Source organism: Galeopterus variegatus, unplaced genomic scaffold (assembly GCF_000696425.1).
Source record: "Galeopterus variegatus unplaced genomic scaffold, G_variegatus-3.0.2 Scaffold3423, whole genome shotgun sequence".
NCBI classification, from domain to species: Eukaryota; Metazoa; Chordata; class Mammalia; order Dermoptera; family Cynocephalidae; genus Galeopterus; species Galeopterus variegatus.
The window spans coordinates 253,454-267,555 of NW_007729534.1; the positions used below are offsets into that span (position 1 = coordinate 253,454).

At 38.8% G+C, this 14,102-nt stretch overlaps 1 protein-coding gene across 2 annotated transcripts in view; it reads left to right on the forward strand.

Moving 5' to 3' along the window:
• The first annotated feature begins 7,732 nt into the window (after window positions 1-7,732).
• The window catches only part of TPST1 (tyrosylprotein sulfotransferase 1), a 117,607-nt gene continuing 111,237 nt past the window's right edge, over window positions 7,733-14,102 (forward strand). The window contains exon 1 of one of the 2 annotated variants that reach the window (XM_008585020.1): window positions 7,733-7,776. The gene's annotated coding sequence lies outside the window, so the exon portion shown is untranslated. The remainder of the gene's footprint in view (window positions 7,777-14,102) is intronic. The other variant, XM_008585019.1, reaches the window with a different exon arrangement.

Genomic DNA, 14,102 nt, shown 5'->3' on the forward strand with positions numbered 1-14,102 from the left:
GGTCGCCTCCCTGCCCGCCCCCTGCGCCCCTTCCCCTCCTTTTTCGCCGCCCCGCAGTCCTTCGGGGCTCCTTCCCGGGGTGAGACTCCCGTCCCCCCGGGGTCGCACTTCTGCCCTCTCCTCTTCCCGGGCTTCGCCTCGGCAGCTTCACCCCGTCCCCAACCCTCACACGGTGTCCCCTCCGCATTCCTGTCGCCTGCCCGCTCCAGACGCCCTGGGTCTTGCCCTTTGCTCCCCGACGCCCTCCTTTCCCGAGCAGCCTCTCCCCGCCTCGCTCGCACGGACCGCAGGCGCTCAGTCTTCTTCCCTTGCGTTCCGCTTAAACCTTCAGGCACGTTCCCACTCTCCTGAATGCCAGAACCCCGTTTTAACATCTTAATTCGTCCTTAAATGAGCTGCTCCCATAACATGTAAAGTGCATTGGCCGGAGTCTGGCACACAGTAGGCCTGTCACGTAGCGAGTGCTCACATGCCAGCCTCTTCCCCCTTCCAGGCCTTCTGCACTCCCCACGTGGTGGGAGCAAGAAGTCCGGTATTCAGAGGGGTTTCACCCTCCACCTGGAGAGTGGTGTGGGAGATGCCAGGACGAATCGGTGAACTCCAGGTGTAATAAAAGGATTAAATTGTCAGTTACTGCTTTTGTACACAAGAAACCGAATTCTGCTATCTCTGTCGTGTATTATTATTATTATTTTTTAAAGGATTCTTAGGCTGCTATTCAGCGAGGTTTGCAATGTAACTACGCCCAGCCGCCTCTCCTAGCCCCTTATCTACAGTGTCAACAGAACCTTTCTTTTAGGGAAGATAGAGCCCCTACCACCTAGTTGCCATAGCATTGTATCTAAGCGGTATTACACATGTTTGTCTATTAGCTGCGTAGTCCAGGGAGATGCAATGAATTTTCATCTTTTAAGAGCCCGGAGGATCAAGTTCTGACAGGTTCTCCAAGAGTGAAAGAGGAATTATCCACCTCTACCCCAACTCTGGCTATCAGGAAATATCTAGTCAACTTATTCCCGCCGAGGGTTCGGATCCCACATACAGACCGGTTCCCGCTTACTGGCTGAGCCAGGTGCGGGCGCAACACCGAGGGTTGCGTGGTGTTGGTAACACCGAGGTTAAGAGCTTGGATCTCTTTACCCCAACCACACAAAAAAATGAGTAAATAAATAAATGCTTCCTATGTGATGGTGATAAGCATCTGGGGCTTAGAACTGGCCTGAGGGCACGAATAGGGAGTGATAGAACCCTGAGGAACAATAGTATTTAACTCACCCGTTGAAAATCAGGATAAATATCACCTTTGTTAGCATGGTTAATTGCTTACTTTCCTTACATGTACTGCATACATGTACCCATCAAAGCACTTATCACGTTTTATTAAAATTACTTTTCATGGGTCTACTTTTCTTATGACTAGGAGGGTTTTTTTTTTTTTTTTTTTTTTTTTTTTGTCCTTTTTGAGACCGGCCGCACTGCGCTCAGCCAGTGAGCGCTGTGAGCAAACCGGTCATCCCTATATAGGATCCGAACCCGCGGAGGCAGCGCTACTGCGCCCCCAGCGCTGCACTCTCCCGAGTGCGCCACGGGCTCAGCCCATGACTAGGAGTTTTTTGAGGTCTGGCGCCATGCCTTATCTTCTCATCACTGCCTTGCACAGTACTTGGTATGTTTTAGAAACCTGGTAAAAGTTGGTTGAATGAATCAACCAGTTGGTAAACAATGTAAAACAGATCTTGAATTCATGCTTTTGCAAGCTGACCAACTGTTTCTTTGTTGGCTGCTTAACAGGTCACTAGTCAAACTTGTGTAATCATTCTTTTTCTTTCTTTCTTCTTTTATTTTTTTTAAGTATATGAATGAGAACAGAGCAGTGTAGTAACAGTAATAAATATTCACAGAATTTTCCATACTGGACAAAACATGACTAATTCTCTGATTTATGTTTTTAATTTGACAGAATATCATCAGATTCTTTGAACCACTTTCATGATGCAGAATTGTATTACTCCCTCCGCAGCTGCAGGGGCTGTCTTCATATCTTTCTGAGATTTCTTTTTGCTAGTATATGTTAATTAAGAAAACTTGCATTTAGAAGGCTAGGTTCTGGAATTTCTTAGCATTATAAGAGAGAGCAGACCTGAGGAGTTCAAATTTTACTAGAAATAAAAAGAGGTACAGAATATTTTACATCTGCACAGAATCTCAGGTGGGAGCAGAGCAAACTATTCTTCTGGGCATAAATCTGGGACTTTAGTCGTCATTCTTTTTTAAAAAAACATATACACAATCTTTTTAAATTAGAGTGGATTAAGATAAATATTTCCTCTATAATGACTTGGCTTTTAAGGTGGTGAAGCTATGACAGTTACTAAAGCTCATTTAGGCTTTATCTTTAGTAGATACTATTTAAAATAGACTTTATTTCAGATGGTTGAAGTATATAGATCTTGTATCTTTTAAACAGATAGCTCTGAGTTTAGGCTCATAAACCTTGGAATTTTTTTTTGGCGGGTTGCTGGTACAGGTATCAAACCCCAGACCTTTGTGTTATCAGCACCATGCTCTAACCAACTGAGCTAACCAGCCAGCCCTGGAGTTTTTAACTAGAACAAAAACTGTCAGATTGAAAAAAAGATCTTGAACAGTGGCAGAACAGTTTCTTTTTTCTTTTTTTTTTTTTTGACAACTGGCCAGTACAGGGATCTGAAACCACACACTAACCAATTGAGCTAACCGATGATTTCTTTTTAACTAAGAAAATTAGGGAAGTAGAAAATATGCATTAAGCCTTATACCTAAATGAATCTCATTGGCATTGGTGGTGGAGAGGAAGAAATCTGTAATTCACAAATATTTAACTACTTTTATGGGAAACACCTGTAATTGCTCATATATTGATATCAGCATATTTCGTAATTCCCAGGGCTAAGATATAAACTATAGAGTTCTTTGTTTTTCTTAAGATTTTATCAGCTATTTTTCTTTATAGGATTTATTGACAGTTCTTTACTTTCAACATATGAAAAATATTATGCCACTTTCTTTGGACCTCCTTGATTTCAGATGAAAAATTCTGTCATTGGAATTGGTGTTTTCTTATAGGTAATGTGTCCTTTCTTCCCAGCTGCTTTAAAGGTTTTTTTCTTTGTTGTTAGTTTTCAGCAGTTTAATTATGATGTGCCTGATTGCATAAATTTCTTTGAGTTTTTCATATTTGGAGTTATCAAAACTTCTTGAACTGTAGGTTTGTCTTATACCAAATTTGGAAAGTGTTCCACTATTATAATTTCTCAGTACCACTTTCTTCTCTACGTGACTATGAGATACGAATGTTAGATCTTTTGTTATGTCCTATAGGACATGAGGCACTGTTCTTTTCATTTTTATTCCAGTCTGTATTTTTCTCTGTTGTTTAGATTGGGTAATTCCTGTTGTTCTACTTCAGTTTAAAGTTGACTGGTTCTTTCCTCTGTTATATTCATTCTGATATTGAGACCACCCAGTGAGTTTTTATTTGGTTATTGTATTTTTCATTTCTGTAAGTTCCATTTGGTTCTTTTCTTTTCTTTTTCTTTTAAAAATGACCAGTAAGGGGATCTTAACCCTTGGCTTGGTGTTGTCAGCACCACGCTCTCCCAAGTGAGCTAACCAGCCATCCCTATATAGGATCCGAACCTGTGGCCTTGGTATTATAAGCACCACATTCTCCCACGTGAGCCACGAGCTGGATTTCGTTTGGTTCTTTTCTAAGTCTTCTATTTCTTGGGTGAAATTTTTCTAGTTTGTCATTTTTTTTTTTTTTTTTAAGATGACTGGTAAGGGGATCGTGACCCTTGACTTGGTGTTGTCAGCACCACGCTCTCCCAAGTGAGCCACAGGCCGGCCTCTAGTTTGTCATTTTTTTTTTTTTTTAAGATGACTGGTAAGGGGATCGTGACCCTTGACTTGGTGTTGTCAGCACCACGCTCTCCCAAGTGAGCCACAGGCCGGCCTCTAGTTTGTCATTTTTTTTTTTTTTTAAGATGACTGGTAAGGGGATCGTGACCCTTGACTTGGTGTTGTCAGCACCACGCTCTCCCAAGTGAGCCACAGGCCGGCCTCTAGTTTGTCATTTTTTTTTTTTTTTAAGATGACTGGTAAGGGGATCGTGACCCTTGACTTGGTGTTGTCAGCACCACGCTCACCCAGTGAGCAAACTGGCCATCCCTATATGGGATCCGAACCCGTGGCCTTGGTGTTATCAGCACCGTACTCTCCCAAGTGAGCCACAGGCCGGCCTCTAGTTTGTCATTTTTTTTTGGTGGCTCTCTGGTACAGGCAACTGAACCCTTGATCTTGGTGTTCAAAGGCTACATTCTAACCAACTGAGCTAACCAGCCAGCCTATTTTGTCATTTGTTTCAAGAGTATACCTAATTGCTTGTTGAAGCATGATGGTTGGGCTGGCTGGTTTGCTCAGTTGCTTAGAACATGGTGCTGATAACACCAAGGTTCAGGGTTAGATCCCTGTACTAGCCAGCTGCCAAAAAAAAAAGAAAAAGTTTTCTTTCTGTCAGGGTACAAGTCTTAACACTTTTCGTTAAATTTTTTCCTTAGTATTTTGTTCTTTTGATGCTGTTGTAAATGAAATGGTTCTTAATTTCATTTTTGGATTTTTACTTACTGCTAGTATATAAAAATACAATTGAATTTCTTATTTTGATTTTGCATTTTGCAACCATACTAAACTCATCTAATAGTTCTGATGGTTTTTTAGTGATTTATTAGGATTTTATATGTACAAGATCATGTCTTCTCAAATCATATTTTCTTCTATCCAACCTGAATACCTTTTAGTTTATTTTTATTTTTCTTGTCTACTTGCTTTGGCTAGAAGCTTTTGTACAATTCTGAATAGAAATGGTGAAAGTGATTATTTTGTCTTGTTTATGATCTTCAGGGTAATCATTAAATGTGAAATTAGTTATGCAGTTTTTAGATGTCCTTTATCAGGTTGATAATGTTTTCTTCTATTTCTAGTTTATTCAGTGAATTTATCACAAAAGGGTGTTGGGTTTCATCAGATGCTTTTTCTGTGCCTGTTGATATGATCATGTGTGTTTTTTGTCATTTATTCTGTTAATATGGTATATGTGATTGATTTTCATGTGTTGAACCAACCTTGCATTCCTAGGATAGATCACCCTTGCTCATGAAGTGTAATCATTATATATGTTGCTGGATTTGTTTTCCTTGTATTTTGCTGAGGATTTTTGCATTTATATTTATAAATATCAGTCTGTAGTGTATTTGTGTAGTATCTTTTTTTGGTTTTGTTTGGTTTTGGAATTTAAAACTGGCCTCATATAATGAGTTTAGAAGTGTTTCCTCCTCTTCTATATTTTGGAACACCTTGTTAAGGATCAGTATTAATTCTTCTTTAACATTTGGTAGAACTCACCAGTTAAGCCATCTGGTCCTGGGCTTTTTTTTTTTTCCCCTTTTTTGGTGACTGGCCAGTACAGGGATTTGAACCCTTGACCTTGGTGTTACCAGCACCACACTCTCCCAAGTGAGCTGATCAGCTAGCACTATACTTGTTATGTCTTCTTGATGGCGATGGATTTGCCTTCCTGTAATTATAAAATGTACTTTTTTGGTCTCTAGTAACAATTTTTGTCTTAAAGTGCATTGTATCTGATATTGTATTACCACTTTGGAGACTTTTGGTTGCTGTTTGCTTGATATATGTTTTTCCCTCCTTTTGCTTTCATCCTATTTAGTCATAGAATCTAAAGTGTGTCTTGTAAAAAGCCTGTATTTGGATCATGTTTTTCACTTGGCGGGGGGGAGGTCTATTCCCAGTCCCTGTTAGTTGAGAGTGTTTAATCCATTTACGTTTAATGTAATTACTAGTACATTTAGTGTTTACATCTACCATTTTGCTACTTGTTAAATATTTCTAGTGAACATATTATATATATTTATATATATCTAATATATACATATCTTATTTATTTATTTGTTTTCGCAGCTAGCTGGTAAGGAGATCCAAACTCTTGACCATGGTGTTATCTAGCTTATATTTTTAATATATATTTTTTAATGTATGCTTTTAGTATATTTTTGTTAAATATTTCTAGTATATATTTTAGTTGTTTCTTTTACTATTTTTTTTTATTTTCTTGGTGATTACAATTAATAATTGAAAACAATATATTTTGGAGTAATACCAACTTAACTTCCACAGTATACAAAAACTTTACTAACAGAGTTCTGTTTATTTCCCCCTCCTTGTGTCTTATTGTCACCTCAGTTACATCTTTTACATTATAAGTTCATCAACAGTTTTGTAATTATTGCTTTACACAATTTTCTTTCAATTTAAATAGGAAGAGTTTCTTAATATGGATGTAAGAAATCCATATTTCTGACTAGTGTCCTTTTATTTTAGCTCTAAGGACTCCCTTTACTATTTCTCATAGGACAGTTCTCTAGTGATGAATTCTCTCAGTTTTTGTTTACTGGGAATGTCTTAATTTCTCCTTTATTTTTGAAGGATAGTTTTGCTGGATATAAGTTGCTTGGTTGATAGTCTTTTTCATTTAATGCTGGGAGTATATCATCCCACTGCCTTCTGGGCCTGGTTTTTGATGAGAAGTCAGCTGTTTATCTTACAGAAGATTTTGTATCTGAGGAGTCACTTTTCTCTTGCTGCCTTCAGGATCCTCTGTTTGTCTCTGGCCTTTTACAGTTTGACTATGATGTATCTAGGTGGAAATCTCTGAATTTTTCTTCCTCGGTGTTTTTTGAGTTCCTTGGATGTATAGATTAGTAGATTAGTATTTTTCATTGGATTTGGAAAGTTTTCAGTCATTATTTGTGTAATTATTTATTATTTTTTCCCTCTTTCTCTCCTCTTTTTTTTTTTTTTTTTTTCGTGTGTGTGTGTGTGTGACTGGTAAGGGGATCTGAATCCCTGACCCTGGGATTATAACACTGTGCCGTAACCTAACCAACTTAACTAACTGGCCAGCCCCTGTCTCTCCTCTTCTTTTGGGACTTCTGTTATATGTATGTTTCCTGATGATGCCCTACAGGTCTAAGGTATGTTCATTTTTTTCATTCTTTTCTCTTTCTGTTCTTCAGACTGGATAATTGATCTATGTTTAAGTTTGCTGATTCTTTCTTCTGCCAGTTTAAATCTGCTATTGGTCCCCTTTAGTGAATTTTTCATTTCCATTACTGTACTTTTCAACTCCAGAATTTCCATTTGACTTTTTTTCTGATTCTGTTTCCTTATTGATAGAGATTTAGTCTTTATTTGGTGAGAAATTATCCTCATAATTTCCTTTAATTCTTTAGATATGGTCTCATTTAGTTCTTTGAACATATTTACAATAGCTGATTTAAAGTCTTTGTCTAGTAAGTTAAAAATCTGGGCTTCCTCAGGGATAGTTGTATTGACTGCCTTTTCCCCCCACTGTATATGGGCCATACTTTCCTATCTCTTTGTGTGTCTTATTTTTTTGTTGAAAAGTGGGTATTTAAAATAATATAAAGTGACTACTCTGGAAATCAGACCCCCTTCCTCCCAAGGTTTGTTGCTGCTGGTTGTCTTGTGACTTTCTGGAATTAACTCTGTAAAGTCTGTATTCTTTGTCTTGTGTAACCACTGAAGTGTTTCCTTGGCTAGCTTAGTGGTCTGCTGATAATTGGACAGATTTTTTTATTTTCTTTTTTCTTTTGGCAGCTGGCTGGCCTGGGGAGAGATTTCTTCAAATGTCTTCAACCAGTAAGTCTCCCAGCCTTTACTGAGGGGCTGTGTATGTGTGGTGGCACTTCTTCAGTGTACCAGCAGTTTATAGCTGTGCCTTAGCCTTCATTTCCTCCTTGCACAGAATATTAAGATCAGCCATCAGTGAGAGATTAGGGCTTCCAGTCTTTCCTGAGCATGTGCATGCCTTCTAGATTCTTAGAAATATGTTATGTTGGAGCTTTTTTAAGCCCTCTGTAGACACCTCATTCCCCTGTTTTTTCTTTTAAGTTTTTGATCAGTGTCTTGCTTGCCCCAAATGTTACTGCCATTGCAGGCAGCTGTAACACTAGTCTGTGATTATTTTTAACAAACACCCTGGTGATAGGACTGTTTACATTGAGGGAGTTCTTACTCAGATCAAGTAAAGATAAGCCCTGAGAATGGAGCTTTTCCATTGAGCTATTAGACAGGTCAGATAGTGACAGTTCTTTGAGGATGCTGTTTCGGGGGAAGCTCCTAATCTGTTCTGCCTTTTTAAGTAGCTACTGAGCTGCTGGTGTTCACAGCTATCATGTTTGTGAAGCTGTTGATTTTCAAGGCCTCCTCAGAGTCCAGGAGAAGAGAATGGGCAAATTAAATGCCACAAATCTTACTCTGCTTACTGAGAGTTAGCCATTTTTCTTGTTTAAACATTCCTTAGGTTCTTATAAGTCTTTAGATAATTTTCAGAGTTTTGAAAACCTTGATTTTCACCATTTTTGCTAGTGTCCTTGTTGCATTTATGGAAGAGCTGACTTTGGGAGGTCCTTACTGTGCCAATCTGGAAGTGCCTCCTTTTGCCTTTTCTTACATTTATGTAGTATAAGGGATTCATGCATTACATGAATTCCTTGCTTTATATTTTATCTGGTATTCATGTGTCCACAGCATACAAGATGATGAATGGGTTTTAATTTGTGCTTTAAAGGAGCTTATAGTGTCATGGGGTAAACTAACCACAATATAGTGCTATTAGTGTGCAAACCTAAAATGCTTTTGCCAAGTGCTTTGAGGTTACAGAAGAGGGAACAATTGATTTCAGGAGGGAGGATGGGAAAAGAGCAGTCAGGGAAGGGTTCACCAAGGAGGTGTGTATAAAAGGGAGAAGGGGCATAATACAGGAGGCAGCAGCGTGAGCAGAGGCCGGATATGGAAGTGCCTGGTGTGTATGGGAGTGGTGTGAAGGAGGCAGGCTGCATGGGAGGAGGGCCAGTGGTGAGGGTGGAGGGTGAGCAGGAGCCTGTGTATGAAAGGTGCCATAGGCCCCTGGTCTTTATTTACTTATTTATTTTATTTTATTTTGCTTTTAATGCATAAAGAATTCTTTGAAATGAATTAGAAAAACCTTAGCAAAAATTTGGTGAAGGACATGAGCAGACAAGTCACACACCACAAAGAAATACACATGGCTAATAAATACATTCTAAGATATTCTTGCAGGTGGGGGCAGGGTGGCCGACGGCTCCGTCTTAGGGCCCCCCAGTCTTAGGGCCACTCAGAGTGCTCTGTTGCTTACCTGGATGTGGGTGGGGGTGGGGCGGCCCACACTTCTGTCTCAGGACCCTGGGCCTGCTTTGTTATTTGCATGGATGTAGGTGGGGGCACGGTGGCTTGGCCACCTGTCTGGCCCTTTTTCTTTAAAAGTCCTTTTACATGTTACCCACTTGATTGTCACAGCAGCACTGGGAAAGATAACTTGGAGGTGTTCCTTTTCTTTTGCATTTTCTTCCCAGTCTTTTCATAATTTCTGTTCTAGATACTTGTGGAAAAGAGTTTGATTTTCATAATCCCTATTTGATGGAGGAGAGAACTGATGCTCAGTGTTTTATCTAGTGCCATATGACTAAGAAAAAACTGATTCCAGACTAGAGCCAAAGTCTTCTCACTCTAATATGTTAGGCCTCTTTTACATTAATTCATCTTCTCTTCTCCTTTTCCTATTCCAATTACTTTTAATTCTGAAAAGTTATTAGTTGGTAGAAAAATGGCGTGAACTTGAGTTACTGAATGAGAGAATATGATTTGGGAAAATTTGCTTTCTTTGTGTTCTTTGTCATGGGTGGTTTAAACAGATTATAAACATGAGCTTGAAGAATCTAGAAGAGGAATAGATTATCCAACAGTGACCTTCTGATTTATACGTCTGAGAAGGTTAGAACTTGGTAACTTAAACTTTTTATTTTGTTTTATTTCATTTTAACTCTTTATTATGAAAAATTTCAAACATCTGTAAAAAGAGAGACAATTATATTGAGCTCTCAAGTACCCATCACCCAGCTTCAACAGTTAACTCAGAGAGCAACCTCATTGTATGTATAACCCCCATACACACACCTGCCACTGGATATTTTTGAAGCAAATCCCAGACATCATTTCATTTAACTTGAACCTTAAAAACGTTATGCTTGAGTTTAACTTGTGCTCTTGTCTCCATTTGTGTCCTAGGCAGTAGGTTCAGTTCTTAGTATTTGACCAGCTCTTTTCCGTCCTGACCATGGAGTTTATTGAAGTACACTGATCCATTAAGAAGATGAGTCCCAGCTGACTTCCAAAGATTGTCAGCTGTGTATACCGTATTCTTCTTGCCATTTGCTACGTGTTTTCAATGGGTTTAGTACCAGCCCCCAGTGTGCAGGTAGGAAAAGGGGTTCCCATGTTAGAGCTCTAACCATGAACTGACATAAAGATGGGTCTTGGAACATTGAGTTCATTTGGTTCAGATTTGAAGTTTCTGCCAAATGGCAAAGCTGTCATTCAAAATTAACCTCTGGACACTTATTCTTTGGCAAGTTCAAGCATGTGATACAATTACCTTTCCTTTTGCTAACAAGCTAGAAGTAAATGGGGAAACCAGCTGTAGACTGAACTTTAGACAGCAGGCAAAGTGGCATTGTCTGTTGCTATTTGCTACATTGGTTGGCATCATGAATGGGCATGGGAAAAAACAAGCTAATGATTAATAAAGGAAAGAAAGTTTTTAGGGGAATTGTATATTCCTGTAGTTTATCTTTTGCTAGGATATTTCCCCGGCATCTCTTTGGACACTTCCCTGATTTTAACAACAAGGTGTGGTGAATGTGCTCCTGAGTGTATGTGTCTGGGCCTGTGTGTGCCCTGATTGTGGGGCATGGCCTTGTTGACTGCTGACCGCTATACCCCTACTTTTGTTGACTGATGCTGTTTTTGATTAGCAATGTTACTTTAAATTGGCAAATATCTAAGTAGAGAAGTAAAATGTCAGTACTTCTTTAACTTACTGTTATTCAGAAATAACAGTAAGTGTTATTTTCTGGGAGTCTCTTTTATTTGGTCTGCTGGGAAAGAGCTGTCTTATTGATAGTGATTTCTCAGATATGTTTATTGCAGTGTTGCAATGCTTTTTCTTTTTTTTGGAAACAAAAATGAGACTAACATTCTAGTGTTCCTTTCTAGCTCAGCCTCAGCTCTGTAAATGTCCCATTTGAGAAAATATTGATACTGCTTGTCTGAAAAATACAGTGAAATGGAGTTTAAGGTAGTGGAAAGAGGTTCAAGAATTTGAGAAGAATCAGTATCCAGTTGTGAGTAGAGACCTCAGGCTTCCCAGTTTGGTTAGTTAACATGCTTTTTGAAGGCTCAATATACACTGTGAGCTGGTGCTCTGCTAAGCATGCTATGGTAGAGGATGGGACATAGACAAAGTCTCTAGGCTTCAGGCACTTGAAATCTTTTGAAGTTAGTAAGATATACAAGGTAAAATGAAAAGTGACATTTGAAGAATAGGTTAGATTTAGAGAAGTGATGAGGAGAATGTGCTACCTGAACCTCAATTTGTATGTCTATAAAATGAGACCACTGGACTGAGAGGATAAAGGTCCCTTTTAGCACTGATGCTCTATGGTTCTGTGATTCTCCAAGTCAAGAAACATCCAAAGAGAGAAACTTCACAAGTTTAGTGAAAAGTAATGAGAATATTTTTGGAGAAGCCAAAATCCCTTTCTTTTCCTTTTTAGTATTCCTTTTTTTGGTGGCTAGTCAGTACGGTGATCCAAACCCTAGACTTTGGTGTTATCAGCGTCACAGTCTAACTAACTGAGCTAACCAGCAAGGCCTAGAGTTAATATTTTTTTTTAATTAATTAATTTTGGGGGTCGCTGGCCGGTATGGAAATCTCAACCCTAGACCTTGGTGTTATCAGCAACCAACTGAGCTAACCGGCCAGCCTTATCTTTATGTTTTAAAAGGATCCCTCTGGCTGCTAATTTGAGAATAGACTCCAGGAGGGGAGGAGTAGAAGCAAGAACACCTGTCAGTAATCCTGGTGAGAGATGCTGGCAGCAGTAGTGGATGTGTTGACAAATGGTCATATTCTGACTGTGTTTTAGAGGTAGAGTCAATAGAGTGTTTTGTTAGATTTGGATGTAAGGTATGAGAAAGAGATGAATCAAATATGTATTAAATACTTTAAAATCAAGCACACCCTACCCTCTGTGACCTAGAAATTTCTCTTCTAAAAATTGAGTTTAAGAAAATAATCAGGTGTGCAAAGATGTTTGTACATAGAAGAATATTTATCACAGTGTTGTTTATAATAATGAAAAAAAATTTATTTTTAGTATTATGGTTGAAGTGATATAATAATGAAAAATTTAAAACAAGTAAACAATAGAGGATTGGCCAAATAAATGTCATTAGGTCCTTTCAGTGAAGTATTATGTACCCATTAAAATGATTTATAAGTTTTTTTTTTTTTGTCTTTTTCGTGACCAGTAAGGGGATCGCAACTCTTGGCCTGGTGTCGCCCACACCGCGCTCAGCCAGTGAGTGCACCGGCCACTCCGATATAGGATCCGAACCCGCGGCGGGAGCATCGCTGTGCTCCCAGCGCCACACTCTCCAGAGTGCGCCACGGGGTCGGCCCTATAAGTTTGTTTTTAATCAAGGAAATGCATCAAAAATATATTTCAATTTTTAGTCTTTTTATGTATTTTACTGGAATTTGGAGTATTTTAGTGGAGAGTTGGTAGAGGGTCTCAGATACTGTTGATTATTGGTAGAAGTCTCTCATGTTAACTTTTGATTGGTCAATATTTTGTATCTGATTTCAAAGAGGTGGTTACCTTGTTTTTGTATAATTGAATTTTAAATTGTTGCTAAGGTAATTTTTTTTTTTTTTTGTCTTTTGTCTTTTTCCGTGTCCGGCAACGGATCGCAACCCTCAGTGTTGCCCCCATACCGGACCGGGGACCGGCAACGGGATTGCAACCCTCGGTGTTGCTCCCGCGCCTCGCTCAGCCAGTGAGCGGGAATCGGTCTATATGTGGGATCCGAACCCTCGGGCGGGAGCGCCGCTGCGCTTCCCAAGCGGCGCACCATCCAGTGCGCCACCGGGCTGGCCCGCTAAGGTAATTTTTGAAAGGAATTTAGTCAGTTGTCACCTACTGAATTCAGATATGTATCAGAAGTTGGCAAGTTAAATGTAATTTGAAATATGATAGTGCAAAATTTTATCAAAAGCTTTGCCATCTTGGGGTGATTTCTTAACGATTACTTCTCTCATGTAATATGCATTACTTAACCCACCCCAAACCGGTGGAATGTCCTAGAAAATGATTCCTGTATAACTGTATAAAATTATTAGAGTATAGTGCATCCCTAAGAGCACTTCTGTTTGCTTCACTGAGTGTGGTTTGCTTTGTTTAGATTTAAATGAATTTTTATTTCATTTAAGTGTCCATTAGATGGAAAATTTTTATTAAAATTATTTTTCCAAGATCATTTCTCTGCTGTTCTCCATAAAACCTATTATTTACTTCCTGTATTCCTATCACCACTGAATCTATCACCACTATATAATGTTTGATCAGAAACATTATTAATTAGAAGATTTAGGATCACAGACTCTCCTGTTCTTGATCATTTCCTATCATCTGTCTTCCTCCTCTCCTCATGTTTTCCATCAAATTTTTCTTGATTTAAAAAAAATTTATGTACAGTAAAATTTACTTTTTTTGTCTGCATAGTTCTGTGACTTTTAATACTTATATTGATTCATGTAATAGCTACCACAATCATAATACAGAACAGTTCTATCATCCCAGACAACTCCCTTGTGTTATATCCCTTTATGGTCACATGGTTGCCTGGCATCTACTGATGTTTAGTCATTTTGAGAATGTTTTATGAATGGGATAGTTTTGAGATTGGCTTCTTTTACTGAGCATAATGCCTCTGAGATTCATCCAAATTGTTGTTGCATGTATCAAGAGTTTGTTCCTTTTTATTGATGGGTGGTATTCCAGTAATGGATTACCACAGTTTATCCATATTCATCCATTGAAGGA